At 38.4% G+C, this 16,721-nt stretch overlaps 1 protein-coding gene and 1 pseudogene across 3 annotated transcripts in view; one reads left to right on the plus strand and one right to left on the minus strand.

The window, feature by feature from the left end:
• The window catches only part of CTNNA2 (catenin alpha 2), a 1,110,979-nt gene that overhangs the window by 872,352 nt on the left and 221,906 nt on the right, over positions 1-16,721 (plus strand). The window lies entirely within an intron of this gene.
• Positions 757-16,529, minus strand: LOC311588799 (large ribosomal subunit protein uL23-like; annotated as a pseudogene). The gene is made up of 2 exons: positions 15,965-16,529; positions 757-819 (listed from the first exon to the last, which is right to left on the minus strand). The product of its transcript is annotated as a large ribosomal subunit protein uL23-like (transcript).

The raw sequence follows: 16,721 nt of genomic DNA on the forward strand, positions 1-16,721 counted from the left end.
GTGTTATGGCATGCGTTAGTGAATTCTCTCCAATTTCTAACAAGATTCCTTGTCCTCCAAAGCCACTTTAGTGTATGACAGTGGGAGGAAGAATATCAGACACATAAGTACATTCTGTGATCTAAAGAACAGCTCTTGCTCATCATATGTAAAATACAATGCAAATGTCTTTAGGGAAAAATGACGTTTAATTGACTTTTCATAGGAAGTAAAAATAAAGCTATAATGCACTTGTACGTTGTAGAGGTTGCCTTGGTCCCCCTTCCAACCAGAATGCTGCTCTTGTCTGCTCCTGTTCAAACATTCTGGAGCCGCTGCAGGCTGTGAATGCCACACACCGAAGGAGCCTAGGACTCGCGTCAATGTTTTCAGGAAATGTCATTTGCTATCAAAATACAGTTAGCTACTTACACATGCTGACAAGTTGTTCCTTTTCATGCTAAAACAATAGGAGTCTCATGACTTGATTTCTACCAAATGTCTTCTTGCAGGATTGAAAGAATGAACTTGTCTTTCCCAAACAGTAAATGGTCCTGTGGATAATTTCCTTATGGGGTGTGTGTGTGTGTGTGTGTGTGTGTGTGTGTGTGTGTGTGTGTGTGTGTGTTTATTGGGGATCTGAGACACATTTATTCCTCATGACATGCCTTTTGTAGTTTTAAAAAAGACAAAAAGAGAAGACACAGAATTCATTGAGTGTTATTATATTTATCCTGCAAAACAGTCAAAAGAATATAAAAAATCAGTATTAAACGTCTATTTGTAGGGTTTCTCATAGTTAGAGGGACACAAGAAAACATGGCAGAAGTACACCAGCATCTGAGAAGTCAAGGAGAGGAGTAAATGCCTACCAGTGACACATCAAGAGTTTAAGTTACGAATCAGAGCACTGCATGGCGGAGCTCTTAGAAACTGCATTTTCTACCCTCTTGGCCTGAGTCAGCCCTTCCTTTTCCCACATTCCTCCAATGACTTCTTCACTCCTGCTTCAATTTTGCTCATCGCCATGGCAGAAAGAATCCCATCCTCGCCTCAGGTCTCATGGTATTTACAGTACTTTCTTCAAGAAAGTAGATGGCTGATATTCCCTCTATTGGAACACCTTTTTATCCTCTCTCATTTATGAACTTCATTGGTATGAGGGTACTTCATCCTCCACAGTGGACACGGAGGGGTGGGAGGCTACTTGGATCTCTTTCTCATGTGGATGCAAAGTAAGCAATGTCCTTTTGCATGGAGAAACATCTGCTAGGTGTTGTGGTTACAGAATGAGTAGTTGAAGATTGCCCCAGTTCAGATATAAATTGAACATCTGTTCTCTGTCTCTGTCTCTGTCTCTGTCTCTGTCTCTCTCTCTCTCTCTCTCTCTCTCTCTCTCTCTCTCTCTCTCTCTCTCTCTCTCTCTCAAGCACTATGTAGCATATACTTGAAGGCATCTACTTGAAACGACTTGACTTTTGGAGCTACTTGATTGTGGTGATCAAAACAGCCTCTTTAGCTGAGTGTTGTTTGGTGATAGGTCAACATGGGCTATTTTTACTTTACAAAATCTACTTATCTGCAGATAGCTCTATAGCCCTGCTGTCATTAGTATCCTCCACATCTTCAGCCCCTGTGTATAAACTGTCATGACTTCTACAGGAAATGAGTGGCACTTTTCCTTCTAAAGTATCTTGAGGTGCATTTCTGTCCAAATGTGACAGTCTTCCTCACCAAACATCTGAGATTTTCACAGTTACAAGACTTGGGAAATAAACCATTCAGCAAAGCACACCTTCATATTGTGTGTAAACACATACGTACACACACATTGAATTATAAACCACCTTTTTTTGTTTGTTTGTTTGTTTGTTTGAGACAGGGTCTCTCTGTGTAGTCTTGGCCATCCTAGACTCACTTTGTAGACCAGGCTGGCCTTGAACTCACAGTGATCCACCTGCTTCTGCCTCTCTAAACCAACCTTTTCTTTTCTTTCTTTCTTTCTTTCTTTCTTTCTTTCTTTCTTTCTTTCTTTCTTTCTTTCTTTCTTATTTATTTATTATTTGAGACAAGGTGTCTCTTCATAACCCTGGCTCTGCCATTGAGATTTAGGCGTGTGGCCCACCATAAATATTCTTTATTCTCTTTTTGTCTCCAATTTTGAGGGCTTTGATTACTTTTATCAAAAGGAAAATGTTTCACCATTTGTGCCCACCGCATTAGGAAAGTTTGTAGGGAAGACTTATGTCCAGCATCCTGGCAGCTTACTGGGCTGCCTTGGAGTTTTGAAGGGGACAAAAAGTGTTAATGACATCGTGCGAGTGCTTTTTCTACCCAGAACACTCCACACGTGTAAATCCACAAGGAAAGGGTTGAAGCTAATAGTTATTTTGCCTCTGTTGCAGAGTGTCCCCATGAAATGGAAATTCTATTACCAGTTTCCCCAGAAGGTGTGAGAGCCTTAAGTGTGGATCCATCCACACAGAGCTTCCTGTAATTGGTTACCCAACTCTTCCCCAGTGATTTTCAAAGAGTGAATACTTTGTTTTGATCAAGGGAATTGACAATATTTTAGACACTTTGAGTGCCTGCAGCTCCTGTGGAATATTTTCAGTTGTGTGTCTGATTACACTGCATGCTGGGACAACGTGGAGCCTGATCATAATTTCAAAGGAAACCATCACTTCAACTTTAAATGAGAATATTACATGGATAGAGATTACACAGATCAAAGTGTCTACTGAGGAAGACACAAAAGGAAATTTTCCCTTTTCCCTATTTATAGTCTACCTCAAAAAATTTTTGTAACGGGCTGTGATCCTATGCAGGAGTTAGCAGCATGGCTGGATTGCGTTCAATACATGACGATGGAACTCTTTTACCCAATTATGATGAATAAAAATCATCAATTCATTGCAAGCTATCCTTATCTAAGAATCAATTGTTGACAACCTTTATAATAAATAAATATAAGTATGTTCATTATAACATTCAAGTTATGGATACTTAGTGCCCATACCTATATTACTTAATTTATAACAAACATAATTTAACATGAATAACTAATTGAATAATTCAATAAACAAACCTGTTTCTATCGAAATTTATTTATTCACTTATTTATTTAGGATGTCTATATATGGTGTGTGTGTATGTGTGTGTATGTATGTGTGTGTGTGTGTGTGTGTGTGTGTGTGTGTGTGTGTGTGTGTGCATGTCAGAGGACATCTTTCAGAAATTGGTTTTCTCTTCCAACTATGGGTCCTAGTGATAAAATTTGGCTTATCAAGCTTGCCCACAAGCACTTTTCCCCACTGAATCATGTTGCCAGCCTAAGTTTTATTTCTTCTGGAATTACTGTTATTCAAAACTCCCATCAACTTATATACCATGGTCATTTACTGATAACCTCCTGTCACAAAATTATCTCCTTGTGACCTTTAATGTTCCCACTGAAGTGAAAATTAAAATAAATGACCTCCTATTCTGACTTTATGTCCAGGAAGGGATACTGCCCCTCATTAGCATTGTCACACTCATTTCTTCCTACCTAAGGCAACTGGATCCAGTGCAAGAGCTTGGAAACAGATGAATATATAGTAACATCCCAGAAAATATGCCTATAGAGAAGAAATGAGGGCAGTGGTCTATGTCATTCACATACCCCCCCCCCCAAATTCAGGGGTAAGTATTAAGTGAGGTCCTGAGATAGACAAAACTCCTTATTATTTATACACTCAGTTTGACTTGGATTTCTTTTGTGTATGTGGCTTAGGCTTAACTTGTCTTCGTAACTTTAATTTTCTTTTTATTTATTAAAAACATATGTGTCTTTAGCAAACAGCTTTCCTCTGAGGCTTAACTCCTACTATTTGCTTAGATTGAAGTTTCCTGCCTACATAACTTCCTGGAGACCTCCTGAACAATAGTAATAATATTAGTTTTTATTAATGACCATACAATGTGAGCATGAGTATTCAGCAGTTAAGGATAGATGCATGCTGCAGAACAAGTAAATCAGCCTTCACTCAAAGATGAGGACAGTCCACAATGGGAAAAGGCTGTGAGAACTGGGTCCTTGGTTCTTAGTTGCTTTGCTTCCGCTTGGGAAAGTCAACCAATGTTTGCAGATCAGTATGCTGGAGCAGGATTAAAGATCCCTGCTTTATCCAGGGTATGAAGATGAAGATTACAGAAAGCACAAGTCCTCACTTGCTGTCCAAATGTGATCTCTGAACATTAGCATCAGTCTTACCAGAATCTCAGGCCCCACTCTTCACTTCGGTCTACATTTTCATATGATTTTCATATGACTCTCATATACATAAAACCCGGACGTAAGAGATTTTTCTTACAATGTATTCCATGGGATGCTATTGTCTGGATTATAGGAACAAATGGTTTTCATGGGAAATTTCTCTAATTTACCACATTGGGGATAGACCTCCCCTTTACCTCTTATCCACATCCTCAGTGCACATGAACACTGAGAAATACATTTCAGAATGTTCCAGATTACACTGGATCTGAGCACGGGGGAAGGAACTTTAATTTTGTGTGCTATAAATGATAATAGGCTTCATAGCAAAAGAAGCTGATAATATGAAAGTAATATTTGAGGGAAATACTTTGGCTCTTGCTATTTTATTGTGCAAAAGTACTCATAAACATCCAAATATCACAATAGCCAGCCTGCTGAAGACTATTAGCCTTGAAGTTGCACTGTGAAGGTTAATTCAAAAATTCATAATTAGTGTTTACTCTATCTTATCCACCAGGCATGTTGTTAGTTACAATTAGCTTATTAAGTGATTACTAATGAGGAATTAGCTAGATGAGGTTGATATTCAAACATGTCTGTGGTGGACTATCTTGACTGTTATTAATGTAGGAAGAGGCAGCCCATTGTGGGTGGCTTCCTTCCTTAGGGTCGTGAGAAAACTAGGTGCAAGGAACAAGAAAACGAGATGCATTCAATTCTCCCTGTTCTTGACTGTGAATATGAGTGACTAATTGCTCAAGGCTCCTGCTAACGTGACTTCCCCAAAGTGTTTAACTATAAGCTGGAATTGTGAGGTAAAATAAACCCTTTCTCTTCTAAGTTGCACTTTGTCATTGGATGTATCATAGCAACAGAAATGAAACTAGACGACTTGGATGAAACTATTTAAATGTCAAGTTTTTATTTTTGCATTTGTTCTAAATCTATCTTTTACTATGTAAAACCATTGTGTTCACTAGCTAGAATATACTAGAATTGTATTTGAATATATAATGTGATTAAAACTACTAAAATGGGTTTTCTCAGCTATCTAGACCAGTCGTTCTCAACCTTGGGAAGTAACCCTGAAAGAGGTCATATCAAATATCCTGCTCACTAGATATTTACATGGAGATTCACAACAGCAGCAAAATTGCAGTTGTGAAATTGCAATGAAATAATTTTAGGTTTGGGGTCACTACAATATGAGGAAGTGTATTAAAATGTCACAGCATTAAGAAGGTTGAGAACCACTGATCTAGACACTAGCAGCCCAATCTCAGGGTATGAAAAGGATTGATATCTCACATAGCCTCTCATGGTTTGCAGATAGCACCCACTCATGTGTCCTCATGGTGTTTCTTCTTTGCCTATATATCCACAACGTCTCATTTTGTGTAGAATTCTTTTTCTTATATGGCTATCAGTATGTTTGGATGAGAAGCTTCCATGGTGATGTCATGCTTTGTTTCTTCTAATTGTGACTTTCTGCATTTAATTAGAGGAGTGCTCATATGAAGGGTCATCTACCTGAGCAAAGGCAAGTTATCAGCCATTACATCAGGTGATGAATGGAATCTTCCCTGTAACCATTAACTGCATGTAGCTTCTCATGGAGGAGCCTTCATTGATGTCCACAACACTTTTTCTTTCTTTCTTTCTTTCTTTCTTTCTTTCTTTCTTTCTTCTCTCTCTCTCTCTCTCTCTCTCTCTCTCTCTCTCTCTCTCTCTCTCTCTCTCTCTCTTTCTCTTCCAGTTTTCCTCTCTCCCTCCCTTCCCCCTCTTTCTTTCTCTCGATAGTGTTTCTCTGTGTAGATTGGCTGTCCTGAACTCTGTTGACCAGTCTGGACTCACAGAAATCTGCCTGCCTCTGCCTTCCGGAGTGCTGGGATTATAAGTGTGCACCACTGTGCTCAACTCACCACACAGTTTTATTCTTCCATTTCGAGAGGCATTGCTTGCAATCATAATAAGCACTTGGGGCCTGGGGAGATGGCTCAGAGTTAAGAAGGCGTATTGCCCTTGAAGAGGACGTGGGTTTCCTTTCTAGAACCCATGTGTGGGAGCTCACAACCACCTGTAATAATGCCATCTTCAGGCAATCCAACATCCTCTTCTGGCCTTTGTATGTACATGCACTCACATACATGTATTCACTATCCCATATATATACATAAAGTGTGAATGACCTTTTGAAAGTCTGCCCTTAGCAGATGAAAATCCCTATTTGCTGAGAACAGCTATTTGAGGTATATTACTAGCCCCTCGCTGACCACTGACTACTGTCCACTGATTGTTTTTTTCCCAGGGAAGTGCTTTTTCCTAGCCTGTGCCATGTCTCCCAGTTATGCCCTATTGTCTAAAAACAATATGTAATTTTAAATCATTTTTTCTTTTTGATGATAAAATATTCACTAGAAATTATATGAGTAAATCTACTACAGAAGGGGTGGGCAGGGAGAACAGTAATGATACAGAATGTTTCATGTAATTATGGGCTGGACACCCCCAAGTCTAAGGTAATTTGACTACATAGGGCTCTTTGCCAGCTGCATCTACTGCAGCCAGCATTTCTTGTTAAAAGCTGTGTTATACTCTGTCCATAAAGGCAGAAAAATTCATCACTAATTTATTTTTCACTTCCATTTCTGCATTTTAATGTTAAGATACTTGCAGAAAAGTTGGCTTATGAATAAATAAAGCTTTGTATGTATCTCCATATACTTGACAATAACTGACAGTGTTTTTATGACACCTTTATATTTTATGTTTACACATTATCACAAATACTGACATTCACACATACTCAGCCCTTGGAATGGCTCTGTGATGAGGTTAAAGGGCGTCCCCAAGAAACTTAACTTCCAGTTGTTCACCAGTGTGATTCTAGAATCTGCACTTCAAATTTCAACCAGGATCAGTTGAGCATCTATCATGTACTGCTGTTTTGTACCATGTAGCATTGTTTTAAACTTGAGCTCCATTACTGTACAAGACTAAACAAAAGACCTTCTTAGTCTTGGGGAGTTTAATTCTAATTCTCTGTGCAGAATGAGGTATGATTAATACCTCATTCCAATTTTAGAAGATAATAAACAATAGACTAAATATTTAAGTAACTTTATAGTAGGTGAGAGCTGTTACAGGAAAAGAAAAGTGAAGCCAAGTCACAGCTTCAATAAAGATGGTCAAAATGCTGCAGTGACAGAGAATCCCTGAAGTAAGTCTGGAGAAAAGTAACATTGGTGTTTAACACTTTATCTGTCCATTGTATCTCTACTTCCTGATTATTGGTTACACAACTATTATACAAAAACCTGTAAATAAAAATTTAAAACCTCAATCATGATTAGAAAGAATAATCAATTTTTGCTCAGACTTCTGAAGAACCGATTAGGTGAATTTAGAGAAGGGCGTCCTTTTTATTTCTTCTATAGTTGAGACTTGGAAAGCCAGAAATCATAATGCCCCTTTTCACTTTTAAAAAGAAATCCTTAAAATTCAACAACTAGGAGGTGTTTCTCTGCTTACTGGACCTGTGACAACAACGAACTAATTGATGAGTCTTCCTCGGTGCTCACAGTTGAGCTCAAGGTAGGTTACTCTACAACACAAAGTTAGACCTGTTTATCCAAAAAAAAAAAAAGTGCTTCTTAAAGGCTTTGCGATAGGTCACTGTGGAGCCAGATTCCTACTGTTGAAGAAGGCTAGAGAAAGGAAGACAGACTTGTACAGGGAATCCTATGTTCAATTGAACAGCAAAAAGGAAGGATTGGGAAATTTGTGACCTCCATACTGAATAACCCTCCTCTCAAAATTATCCCTCCCTGTGATACAAACTCTATCCTGGGATTTCCAATTGCTTCATTTGGATAGAGTAGAGAAGGCTGGTTAATACTGTGATAACAGACACTTCTTAGTGTCAGGGGGTTAAAAAAGTATATATCTCATTTTGTCTAATTATATATTTGTAGATTTAGAAGCTGTAGGGCCCTTACTCTTACCATCTCATCCATGGACATTATGAACTGATGACTACTTAGAAATGCCCCACTGTTTGTAGGTGACAGGAAAGTAAACAAGTCAACACAGCCAAACCTACATTGGCTTTTACACTGCCACTTTAGCACAGAACATGTTGTCCCTGAAGCTCCAATGATCGAACAACTGAAAAAAAAAACCCTCTTGGACTTACACAACTTTATTCCAACACTTACAGCAGGAAATCCTGTCTTGTGGCTGGATAGAAAAAAGGCCAGGAGGTTTGTGGAAAAAATTAGGAGCTTGTATACTTGTTCAATTTTGAAGTTTGTGTCTCTGATGAGACCTTGAGAAAATTGGAGAAAATGCTTTATCCTATTTGATAAAGCGTTCCTTTCCTGCCTAGACTGGATATCAGATTTCTGTTGTGAAGTTCCTCATTCTTCAGGAAGAAGAGCAGGGCCAATTTGTGCGATGATTTGAAGTTGCAGAGATAACGTTTAAGGTCAGCACAACTGAAATATACTTAGATTTCTTGACAGTATGCTCAATATGCATTAATGATGATGCAATTTTTCTCACCTCATGTTGGGTTGAAAAAAATAGTATTTTATCTTACAAAGATGAATCTAAACAAATTGCTATTCTTTTACTGTAGACAATACTTTCTATTTTGATCTCTATAATTTCTTTTATTCAACTCAAGATTTTAAGAATCATGACTTATAATAAGGAACCAGGGTGTAGAAATGTCTCATAAATATTGCATATTAGGCAGGCAATAGATTTTGTAAAGTAATGGAAATAGAGTTTTGCAAGCCAGATGAGTGTTCAGGGTTACCCAAGAAGTAAGTCAAGCCCAAAAGTCAGGTGAGATGGGGGAGTCAGACAGACTCCCAATGTCTGATTTATGGGGAGTAAAAGGTATGACATCCTGTCAATAGTCCTGAAGAAGAAGGGATGGCCATGTGATCTCTTTCAAAGGGTCAGAAGCTGGAGGCAGGAACTTCCAGGTTTCAAGTGTTATGCTAGCCACAAATCAACTGACCTAAGTTATTAGATGCAATTTCTTACCCAATTTGAGCCACAGAGGCTTCTGGGAAAATTAGGTACCTATTTAAGAACTACACTTAGGAAAACTCTAATAATGTGCATTTTTAAAAAGAATCTTCAAAGATAATAATATTTGGTATTCAAATTTGTTTAGTCATAGTTGTTAACTTTACACAACCAAAAATCACTTGAGAAAGGAATCTCAATTAAGGAGTTGTATAGATCATCTTGTCCTGTGACCATGTCTATGGTGAGTTTTTCTGATTGTTTTTGAGGTAGGAAGGGCCAGCTGCACATGGCTGGCATCATTGCATGGCTTGGTTCATCAACTACAAAAGAGAAGATACAGGGCCTGATACAGCCTGATACTAACAGTGAGCAAGCAGGCGACATGGGTTGCTTTCATTTCTCTTTATTTATGGTGGAGATGATTAGTTGCTTTTTGTTTTGGGGTTTTGTGTTCAGAGTCTTTGTTTTAGGAACAGAATGAAGCTAGAAGACATGGAAACACAATGATTCCATGTTCTTTTAGTCTCTTGGCTGTCTAGCCTGAGTTTATTTCAATGCCATTCTGAGGTCACACAAGTTTTTTTAATGTTAGCAATGTGTATGTGTGTGTGTGTGTGTGTGTGTGTGTGTGTGTGTGTGTGTGTGTGTGTGTGTGTACTGGACAGTTCTGTAACTAGAGAGTTCTATTCAAGGGTATAGTTGGAAATAAAGACCCATCTCCTTAGGAAGGAGACATGTGGGTCAGCATTGCCTTCTGTGCAACACTGTTGAACTTCCTGGATTCCACTGTGAAGCTATTTCTTGTTAGAAACCCATTTAACCTTATGGTGCTTCAAGTTCCTGCTCAGCAATATGCATCTTATTACAGTAATGGTTTCTCATAGCTTTTTGAGGAAGAATTGGAGATATCATTTAAACTGTTATGTACATACTTTTAATCTTAGCACTTGGAAGGCAGAGGTAGATGGATGTCTGAAGTCGAGGGAAGCCTGGTCTACACAATAAGTTCCAGGATAGCCAAAATTTCACAAAAAGACCCTGTCTCAAACAAACAAACAATAAAACAAACAAACAAACAAAAAACCAAAAGGAAAAAATTGTTAGAACTATTTTTTGGCACATAGGAAAGATTTTTAGAAACTTATCATAATCTTTTTGGTTACTACATATTTTTATGTTCTTATAGTGGTTGTTATTCTAGAAGATGTAGCATAAGGTTACATTTCTCTTAATTATATCTGTAGCCAGAGAAGGAGTCAAAGTCAGCTGAAAAGAAATACTTTTGCTGATTAAGGACAGAAAGAACTCTAGTCCTAGAGGCAGGCTTCAAGAGGGAATGAATTACCTTTATCCTGTGGTTGTGTATCTGAGGATCCCAAAAATATTCATGACCAATAGTTTATACCTCTTTGTTATAACACAAAACAGATGGCAAACCCACTTCTTTTTATTTCCTTATCAAACATGCAAATAAGCAGGTCTTTCCAAGACCTATCTAAAACCCATTTCTATGTTTATCATAACATCTCTTCATACCTTAGCTTTTCTAGAGATGTCTTGTTAGGTCTCAACTTTGAGAAAATGACAATGATGTGGTCAGTGAGCATCAATTTGCCCATCCCTTTCAGCTCCCAATTAATCAGTGTTCACTTCTTTGCGGTAGACCAGATGTCTGGGAAATAGCTTTGTTGTGATATTTTATTGCCAGCCATCTAAAGCACATATAGAACCTCTCTGGGACAGCAGGGCTATAGTTTAAGTGCTAAATCATTGAGGCAAGCTTAAGTCCAGTTAGCAAGTGCTCTTATTGTTCACCCTTTGAAACACTCTAATCTTCACCTCCAGTGAAACCCTAGCCCCATCTTGCTTTTGCTTTTGAACATCTGCCTTTCCTCTGTTTCTGAGATGCTTTTGTGACTTTGAAGTGAGCTCAATTAGGAGATGGCATTTCAGCTCAGGAATCTACTATCTGTTTTGCCTCTGTATTTCAAAGAGATCTTAACATCATCCCCTCCTCTGGAAAAGAAGAATTTAATGAATGTGGGTCTTTAGACATATTACCCGGCTAAACATACCTGTAAGTGTCTTCAGAAGAGATAATTACTGTCTTTTAAAAATTACTTTCCAGATATCTCATAACAAAGAATAGTGTGACCATAGCTGCAACTGGAATCAATAGATCTGCATCTGATTTCCTCATCACCTCCTAATATGTATCCCATGGTATAAACATATATGGAGGAGCTGACATTTGCATCCTGTCTTGAGTTCTCTTTTTGGGATTGGCCATAGATGAAGAAATGATTTCACAGCCTTACAGTGTTAATATCCAAGTGAAATACAGACAGCCCTACTGTGGGAACAAAGTCCAGTTAACTATTTACTTGCACCCTGGGCCTATGAGAACACAGGCAGTCTTCTTTATTGCTGACCCAGAACTAGTGCCTGCTTTTGTAAGATTGCAAAGTAATAAAGACTGACAAGCCTTCTTCACCCCAGTTCCATTGCCCTGCTTTGGAATGGAGAGCAAGGTATAATTTTCATCTCTTAATATGATTAATTCAAACTGACAAAGGAAGGAAATTAATTTTTCAGGTTGCCATTCATTACATTTCTCTTATCCATCAAGCAACAATATTTATTGAGCTTAGACTGTGAGCCCAGCATCAAAAAAGAAACAATAAAACATAATAATAGAATCTTTGCTTTTATTGCTTACTTGTGGTGACAAAATGTTGTCCAGTAGAAATAGCACTTGACTTAGAATCAGGAGACCTGAGGACTTGGCATAGTTCTTGAGAAGCAGAGGGAATAGTTAGGTGATGATGATCTGGAATTCAGCCCTTGGAGCTGTAGAAATTGAGATCCTCATTAATATATTGTAAAACCTATGAAAAATGGCACAGCCACCATTATTGTTCTTATCTATAAATACAAAGTTAATAGCAGTACCCCATTTAATCTATGGTTATGGCCTTAACCAGAATTATGTTAGGGATACATTAAATAGAAGATATTTTGATAGTTGATCTTTAATGCTTCTGTTTGAAAGCCTCTGGAAGAGAAAGACACCCAAAGATACCTCTCATGTGTTGTGTGCTTCAAGCATCAGTAGTGATATCATTTCATTTGGGTGGGGTTTTTCCATGTGTGGAGTATATGCACATGTGTGTTGGCATGCCATACATGCTTGGGTCCCTGTCAATGTGTGTATGCATGCATGTGAAGGACAGTAGTCAATATCTCATCATTTAGTGATTTCCATCTTACTTTTTGAGAAAGAGTCTCTTCCTCAACCTGAAGATTATAAGTTCAGATATGTTTGCTCACCGGTAAACTCCAGAGTTCATTCTGTGTTTTCTTCTCTCTTTACTAGATGCCAAGAATCCAAATTCAGGCTGTCATGCTTGTGTGGGAATAAGGTTTCCAACTAATAAATCTCTGTACTGTCTTATGTTTGTTTTATATATTATCAGAAACTTTTAAGATGGGTTCAAAGGACTTGAAAATTTAAAAAACCCTTGGGTTTTGATATCTGGTGAGGGACAAATGTAGGTTCTAAGCTCTGGTTTTTTTTTAATATGCAAACTTTTTAAAGTTTTTGCTTCTCTGAAGGCTCTTTAACTCTTAGTTTTCCTCCTTATAAGACCTCTAGATGAATCAGAGGGCTCTTATCTCAGCTCTCAATTCTTTGACTTTGAATCATCAAATCTAGTGAAACTGGATTTTAGATTGAGGAAGACAGGAGTAGGAATGTTCATGAACAGATTTTCTTTTCTTTTAATTTTTAAAAATTTGTTCACTTTACATCCCTATTGTAGTGTTTTCCCTCCTTGCCTCTTGATCTATCCCACATTTCCTCCCTTATACCCTCTCCTTCCCTCCCCTAGTCCTCAGAAAGGGGAGCCCTTCTCCCCTAACATCTGATCTCAGCCTGTCAAGTCTCATCTGCAGTACCTGTATCCTCCTCCTTTGTGGTCTGGCAAGGCTTCCCCACCATGGAGAAGTGATCAATATGGGGGTGGGGGGCAGAGTCCATGTCAGAAGTAGTCCATATTTCCCATAATAGGGGACCCACAAGGAGCCTGTGTTACCTATCTACTGCATCTGAGCATAGAGGGTTTAGGTCCTCACTGTGCTAATGCTTTTAATCTTTGAGAATTTTGTATATGTGCACCACACATTCACTCCTGCTTCTCCTCTTAACTCCTCCAAGATCTATCTTCTATTCATCATTCCTATACTTTATGTCCTTTTATTATTTTTAATAATGGATTGAGTTTATTTAGTGTTTCCAAAATATCCACAGATAGTGGGCCATTCAATTGAGCATAGTTGACCTCCCATGGTTCAACATGAACTTTAAGATTAATGTTTTTCAATTTCTGTAAAAATAATCACATTGGAATTTTGTTGGAGCTTTCATTGTATCTGTAGAATTTTTTTTTGACAAGACGGCCATTTCCCCAGTATCAGTAATATTAAATCCATGTTCAGGACAAGTTTCCTTATCTTCTGGTGTTATCTTTGATTCATTTCTTCATTGCTTTAAGTTTCCACCAGGAAACTCCTAGAACTGGTATATACTTTACAGCAAAGTGGCAAGTTGAGGAAGAAATCAGGGAAACAGTTCTATTCGTAATAGCCTCAACAAAATAAAAAGAAAGAAAGAGAAGCAAAAACAAAAATAAAACACAGAACAAAACAGACAAAATCCTTTGGAGTAAACTAACCTAAGGAAGTGAACTGCCTCCACAAGGAAACTTAAAGGGTTGCAAGGCACATGACTCAATGCAGAGTGAAAAAAAAAACTATGTATAATGAACTGATAGCTACCATCATGATAAATGGAATAAAACTCAAGTACTCCTATTAAGATCAGGAATAAGACAAGAGTATGTACTTTCACCATGTAAAGACTTCCACAACTGTGGGTAACCATTCCTGGGTTGAATAAAAAGGAGAAAGCTGCCAGGCGTGGTGGTGCACACCTTTAATCCCAGCACTCGGGAGGGAAAGGCAGGTGGATCGCTGTGAGTTTGAGGCCAGCCTGGTCTACAAAGTGAGTCCAGTACAGCCAAGGCTACACAGAGAAACCCTGTGTCAAAAAACAACAGAGAGAGAGAGAGAGAGAGAGAGAGAGAGAGAGAGAGAGAGAGAGAGAGAGAGAGAGAGAGAGAGTGAGAGAGTGCTATTTGAGCATGAACGTCCATCACCTCTGCATCTTTCTTGTAGATGCAGTGTGATCAGGTGCCTTATGATTCTGCCACAACCTGGTTATAGGAGACAGTACCATCAAACTTTGAGCCAAAATAAAACTCTCTTCTTTAAGTTTCTTTTGTCAACAATTTTGTCATAGCCACATGAAAGTAATTAATACAGAGTATTTGGATTTTAAAGGTTTAGGTGGTATTAACAAGATTGGAGTCTTCATGTTGGGTTTAATTTCATAATAAGAAACACTAGAGAACTCTTATTGTCTTTGTCATGTGAGAATATGTCAAGAATAGTGCTATGGAATGCCAGAGGAACTGAACCATGCTGGTACCCTGGTCTTGGATTTTTAGCATCTAGAGCTGTGACAAAAATACGTGTTTTCTGCTAAAGATACTTGGACAATGCTATTTTGTTCTGGATCCCTAAACAGTCTAAAACAAATAGATAGTTGTGTTTCTGGCCTCCACTTACTACACATGAGTAGCATCTCATAGTTATGGTAATAAAAAGTGTATGTGGACGTTGCTCAATTTCCCCTGGGAGTAAAAAATTACTCTACTTGATGTTCATGGTTCTAACATATCCTAATGTTTAGTTGGGTGAGAATTTACAAATGATGGAAGTTAACTTCATTATCTCCAAGTTTAATCTTGTTGACTCTTGTGTGTATTTACCTATACTGAGCTTCTCAAATTTTAGAGCATGTAGTAAGTACCTGAGAAAAGGAGGTAAAATAGAGACTCTTGGTTTTCTGATTATGGAAAGCTTGGTTTATTAGGTCTGGCTTAGAATGTGAGACTGTAACTACTGTTATAGTCATGGTCAATATTGACCTAAGCATAATGGGAAATGTCACCTTCAGGAACTAGTAATTATGGGTTTAAGTGGGGTTTTTTTGTACATTTTGGGGTTTATATAGGGAGCTGTTTAATAATGCATGCTGTAAAGTCAGACACTCCAATTACAATGCACAATGTCAGCACTTTTAGCATATGGAGTACTTGTGGAATCCCTAAGCATTTCTGCTCCTGGCCTTCCTCACCTGTCACATGGAGAATGGTATATCAGCACCTGGCTCAAAATTGGCATTATGTATGATTGGCTGCATAGCGAGTCTCTTGTAATTATTTCTAAATAAAGAGCTCAGTAAATGTTTAGGGATAGTGAGAAAGGTTAATGAAGAATAAAAGTTGCCATGAAAGCATTGTGAGGATGCTTCTGACCTTTTCAGAAAACTTAGTACTCTTAGGGCAGGTTTCTTCTGCATCTTAAGAGTCACCTGGGAATCTGAAAAATATATTTCCTGAAGCTCTCAACCAAAAGAGGAAGTCCTTGTGTATTGTGTGAGGTATGGGAGTCAGTGAGGTGAGACTAGTGCATCCAACTGATAGAACACATGCAAAAACATACTGTGCTTGAGAAAATGGCTTCCTGCTGGGCAACCCTGATTCTCTTACCACTTACACTGTTATGGTTAAATAGGTTTGACATGGCGTTAAGTCTATTCACCAATAATATAGATTCTTTTTTATGGTAGAAAAAGTGAATATTTAGAATTCTCCAGATGGACTCAGGTGAGATGACTCCTATCTTGTTGGCAACATCGAGAGCATCATAATCAGCAGCCAACCCAACATATGCCTTCTTCTCTCCATCTGCCTTATCAGGGTATGGACTTTGGCCACATCAATGTTATGGAGTTTCTTCATGGCCTGTTTGATCTGGTGCTTGTTAGCTTTGACATCCACAATGAACACTAGTATGTTGTTATCCTCTATTTTCTTCATGGCTGACTCCGTGTTCATAGTGGTAAAGCTTGTTTCTCCTGGGTGCACTCTTTCAAGGGTATTTGGGCTGCCTCCAGAGCCTCTTGGTTTTGGGCCGCCTAAAGGTGGGTGACATACACACCTTCTTCTTTTTGTGGCTGTGAACGCCTTTCAGAACTGTCTGCCTTCTTAGCTTTCAAGGCCTTCACTTTTGCTTTGGCTTTGGGCGAGGCAGGAGCTTCCTTCTTTGTTTTCCGTGCCATCTTGGCAGAAAGCAATAACATAGATTCTTGGTTGTGAAATACTATTTGAAGGTTGTATATATGTATGTGCACACACATATATTTTTCATATTCATGAAACCTCTCCTTAGCTTCTAGGTTTCTTTGAGTTACCTAGGAGCTTTACAAGTTGTGATCTGAAAAAAATAGTTCTGCAAGGCTTTTAAAGCAGGG

Source organism: Acomys minous, assembly GCF_964271855.1.
Source record: "Acomys minous genome assembly, chromosome: 17".
Taxonomy (NCBI): domain Eukaryota; kingdom Metazoa; phylum Chordata; class Mammalia; order Rodentia; family Muridae; genus Acomys; species Acomys minous.